This window comes from Pararge aegeria, chromosome 22 (genome assembly GCF_905163445.1).
Source record: "Pararge aegeria chromosome 22, ilParAegt1.1, whole genome shotgun sequence".
Lineage (NCBI taxonomy): Eukaryota > Metazoa > Arthropoda > Insecta > Lepidoptera > Nymphalidae > Pararge > Pararge aegeria.
This window is the reverse complement of record NC_053201.1, coordinates 8,806,036-8,811,930: the sequence shown is the minus strand read 5'-3', so window position 1 is coordinate 8,811,930 and position 5,895 is coordinate 8,806,036.

Sequence of the window (5,895 nt, the reverse complement as noted above, 5' to 3'; positions counted from 1 at the left end):
TTCGAAAATGCATTATTTACAGGTAGAAAGAAATATTTATAACAGTTCCATATTTCTGTATTTATGACTGTGTATAACAATCCCTTAAATGTTTATGCCAATATTGCGGATGAGAGACAAAAGAGAATATTAAAGTACTGTAATTAGTTTGTACGCTTTCCTTTTTATTTAATCAAGCACTTTTGTGCTACTTTGGAAAATGTGTTCGTGTCAAATTGTTACGATATTTTTAATTACTTGATGTTTTAAACTTTTTCAACCAAGTAGTAGTACTACTGCAAGGCTGCGTTGTTAATATGTGGCCGTTAGGTGTTTAAGCCAATTGGAGACCATTCATCAATTACGTCACAAAAATTTGACTCCCTCCCTCCACAATACCACAAACACTCCCTCCGTCATTTAGTTTAAAAAATTCAAAAATAAAACGTTTTTTTTGTACTTAACTACTGTGTAGTATATGATATTGATGTAAATTTGACTTAAATCACATAGGTTTCTGAGACTCAATAATATGAAGTGAAAGTAAAAAGCTTTCTATAATCAAAACGATTTACAGAAGGCATTTTTGACACGCAAAATACATGCAAATTTTCAGTTATAGTGACGCAGTTATTGTGAAATCCATTCGTTACATGAACCATTGCTTAAAGCAAGCAGTATTAGTTTAATATTTTTGACGTTTTGTTAGAGAGTTATAATCCTAAAAACATAGTTTAAGGATGTCAGGATATGTCAGAAAACTGTCATTTTAAGATGATACTTTTACTCAATAGTAAAGAAGCCCATTTTTTGTAACCTCAATCATACTGAGCACTAATAAGTAATATTTTCTTAAGTCAGAAGGAATGGGGTATAAAGCAATTCATATCCAAAATTTTCTTGTTTACCTTCTTTCCTATATTTTATAATCTGATATTTCCTTAAGCCTGATGACTCGTAGGCGTAGGCTTACAAATACTTTGATCTTAGAAAGAGACATCTCCAAGATGACATCTGGTATTAAATAGTACATCATGGTCATTACATTGTCTTTTCGTTTACATATATATCCTCAGCCTTTTAATATTTATCACCCCTATAATAATAATTATAATAATAAAGCCTTTTTAATTCCTATTTATGTGTTTTATGTAATACATTTATGTTAATTATCTATTAAAATTTCACTTAATATGAAAATTAAGCTTAATTTGCTATACTCCGTGCAAAAGAAGGAGAATCAGGTGTAATTCATAATTTCTTCAATCCTCATACTCCACACCAAACAGATCTTCGGCAATATACCCTCTACGCTCGTTTCGCTCGAAACCGGAGCATCCTCGGGAGATGTTGACTTTACAATTATTGAATGAATAATTGTTAACAATTATTCATTATAAGATTCTCCTGCTTTTCGCGGAGTATAGCAAATTCAGCTTAATTTTCATAATATATCATGGATTTACGCAAAGTAACGCCTGCTTCTATCCAAAATTTCACTTATAATTATGCACATTATTCACTGTGGGAACCCCTTCTTGGGCCTCTATTAAAGGCCTCCCCCAGTTTGGTCCAGATTTCCCTATCCTCGGCTCTTTCGATCCACTCCTTTCCCCTACCTACCCAATAATGTGTACGTAAATTAATAAATGGTCCATTTAGAAAAGTGTGATAGTTATATAAATTGAGTAACTGGTGCTGTCGAATTGGTATTGTAGTGATTGTTGAGGAGATGATGAGAAAATATTTTTCCTGTCGAGATCGGTTGTCCGATTTTGTAACTTTTTGAACAAAAAGCCAATCGTTCGCTTCTTCGATCAATAGTTTACTTAAATGTCACCGTAAAATACCGTGCCATGCCATGCCGTACATAATTAACAGAAATTTTCGGGGCCCAAAAAATAACGTACTTTCTTTAATAAAATAAAAAAAAAACTGCGTCATTTTTTGGGGATTACTGTTTATCTTGGCTATATTAGCAAAAAAAAAACGGTAATTATAAAAGTACGGAGTACATTTTAGATCCATTTTAGATTGTATGTTTTTATTATTTTCTTACATTTTTAGAACTTAGTCTACGTTAAAAAAAGTTATAAAATATAGTCTATAGTACGTTACTTGTCGAAGCTCACATGATGCAGATTATGAGTGGCCCTGGTTATTAACTTTCAGAAAAGTTACTGAATACGGTGGCAGCTGTACATAACGTTACGCTACGTGTAAATAGATGTATTTAGATGCATTCTACCTGTAGCTATTTCATCATAATCAGAATAAACTATATACTGATTACGATGATTTTTATTCCTTATCTAAGTGAAGTCCTTTTGATTGTGACAGGCTTATGTAGAAATGCTACAGTCAAGAATGAGTAAAATGAATTTATGGGATTAAAGTATCTTATTTAGAAATTATAAGTCAGCGGGCCTTTATTTGCAATTGGAAATATTTTTAAATGATTGATACACTCCAAGATCAACAAGTATTATGCCTCGCTGCACGAAACCACTGAATCCATTCAAAGGTTACCTAAGCTGAAGGTTGAAGGAATATCTGGAGTATCTGCCATGAGGTTTCTGGGTCCTATCTTGGGCGCCAAATCAATTCGTCTAATAAAAATAATAATATATTATTATGATGCGATGTAAATAATAAGTGCTATATTAAGACTGCTGTAAATAAAGTTTGGCGGTGTGAAGAGTTTTATTAGAATTTCAAAACGTTAAAATTCTTAACAATAATAATTTCTTACTTAAAACATAATGTAAGTTTAGTTATGACCGTAAATATTTCTTGTTAGGTGATATATTTTAATTACAATAAGAAACATCAAAAACAATCAAGGACTTAATCAAAACTGCTACCTGGTTTAGACACAAGCAATCTTCGAAACGTCGTTACGTCAAAGAAAAATGGACCTAATAATGTTGCATGCTTTAGTTTCGTAAATTCTTGAATACACATTCCATAATAATAATAATTAAAATAAAGCGCGCCAATGTCTGAAATTATCAGTCGGATTTGAAAAATATTTTCAACACGTGATAACGCGCTAGAACTCTAGGAAGCAACCAAAAACAAAGCAGAAAAAACGCTTTGCGAACCTTTTGTTTGTTCAGGAAAAATTTACTTTTTTAAAGTTGTTGTACATTTAGTTCATTTTATAGAAGTGCTGATAAGATAACATGAAGCGTGAACGAACTTACGCTTTAAAACGAGTAACATTAAGTCCATTTTACACCGACAACTGAAGCGATTCTACGATTGACTGCTTTTAAATCTGCTACCAAAAGGTACTCAATTGAAGAGTATCTTCTAAATATCCTGCACCATGTTAAGTTATAAAAAAAAATTTAACACATTCTATTTAGTGTCTATTTATTTCTAGAGTCAATATATAAGTATAATATGTTAAGGGCGAAATTAGACAGTTCATCTGTGAATCATTTTTTTTTTTTAAATGAAGGACATATTAAAACTATGAATACATATAAATGGAAGCGTTATTAATCGTTATTCATCGATTTGGCATCAAAAATAATACCGGTATAGAACAGTCTCATTCCGCCCTAGTAAAAAAATGATATTTTTTCTATCAATTAAGCAACGTTAATCTTGTGCCTGCACTCGGGCTTATACATTAACTAATGTACATTTGGTGCCTTAAGTACAAGAATTTTAGCTAAAATTTAAAGGAAATTTTTTATAGTACCTATTCATTCCTTACAATCAAATATTAAATGACAACGCATGTGGTCTTAGAGGGCATAGGGAATTTGTGAGAGTGTGTTTAGAAAGTTTTAACTTCTCTAATCTTCTCTATTGATGTTCTTTTAATATTTTCTAATTTAATAAAATGCATATTTATTTTGAACATCATAACTGTCGAGAAAGAGGCTAGAGCATGCAGTGGAACAATTTGGCTAGTGAAATCCGCAGAAGTAATTACCTTGCCCTCTTTAAATGTCTATTAAAACACTTATAATATTTTGCCTTAGAAAAATGTAACAATTTGTATGTATGTTTATTTGCTTGTAAAAGTAAATATATCTATTATTATATAAATGTATATTTGTTTATATTGCTATATTTATTATCATTGCATCGCTAATTTGCCAATTTTAATTTAAAATGTAGACAAGTAGGAACTACGAACTTTCCATGCTACTATATAAAAAGGCATTTTACTTGGCACCCACCAATAATGTTGTAGAAAATATTTATTTCTCTCCTTTAAGTTGATTTACAAAGCCGGTTTTTTCTTTGACAAGAAAATTTTGTTCATGCTTTTTAGTGGGGTAAGGTTCGCAAATATATCTATGTTATAATAGCCAAATGTCAACTGCAAAAAGCCGGAGCGAGCGTTAATGGTTGAGGAGTCCTCCAAGCACTTCACAATGAGCTGTGACGGACATAAATTGCTACTTGTATAGTAATATACTATAACCATTACATTTTCGAAAGGAATTTCACTCACTACACTAAAATAGTCATATCGGTGTGCCTATAATAATTTAAGATTTCACTCAATTTTTCTAGGTAATGTTCAAAATATTTCTTGCTTTTTTCGGTTTTTTCTTTGTAAATTTTTTTGTTATTTTGAATAACCCTCCAAAATTACCCACGCCCTCTCAAAGCTAAGAATGGATGTTGTGGATATAGTCACATCGTCATATCGAATTTTGATAATGTCGTGTTGACACAGTACGTATCTAACAATGGGTTAAATTGCTCAAATTTCTTCTGCACTCCATCAATTGTACGCGACAGAGCTCTCTATATGCATATGGTATGCTATAAACGCATCATCTATAATGGCATGCACAAATATGTTATTTGGTAGCATAACAATAATATACACTATAAAGAGTATGGGTGACAGAACTGACCCCTGCGAAACGCCAGCATTAAAAGGCTTCGAGCGCAAATCGTTGAATGTTATTTTCATACTGCATTTAGGAAGCTGGTGCTCTAATCGTACCAATTCTCGGATAACGACGGTACTATGGTTTCCCGTAGAATGGTAGCTTCGAAAGTCTAGCCTTGTGCAATACACATTTGGCCATTAGCGATTGGTAATGTTGGAAAGTCACCGTACCAACACCACTGCCGTGGCCACAGACTACGCCTTTTTGTAAAATACAAGATCTTTGTTATTAAATCAGTCTTTAAGACTTTTATAGGTGCTTACTTGTTTTGAGTTTATTAACCTAAACATTTCTAAAAAATTAAAATTCTCGGCAATTGGGTTCTAGTTTTTAAACTTTTCCTTTATCAGCATTGAGTCAGTACAGTTTCAACTCGGCATAGAACGTAGAGCTTCAGCTTTTTTTAGTATTGCATTTTTCAACATAATCGTTTAAGCTACCGTGAGGCAAATGTTAAATTTTATTCATATAAGAATAGCAATCCCTAATGTATAATGTTAATTTTATAGATTATATGAATTTATAGCAATGCCTAGTCAATGATTGATTTTTACAAATTATTTTATTTATAGTTGATAAGTTAAAATAAAATATTGGTAAGATTTTTATATACGAACAGTTGTTTTTTTTTATATTAAATAATTTGATGAGTAATCATTATATATTAAGTTACTATTTCTGTGGGTTTTAAAGTCAATAACATTACAGACATGTCAGTCAGTATTTGGCGATAACAGCAAATATTTAAGTACCTTTAGGTTATACTCAGAAAAAAAAAAATGTCATAAAATGCGAAAAATTTTGAAGTTATGCAAATTGTGTCACTGACTTTTTTTTTGCTGTAAAGACCAAAAATATATACATTCCAGCTGTTTTATACTGTCTTTTCTAACAATCCACCTTTCGTCATATAATTCAATTGAATTGAGAGTGGCAGTTGTAAACAAGGTGTGATGGTCGCAATTCATTTCCGTTTACACTGACATAC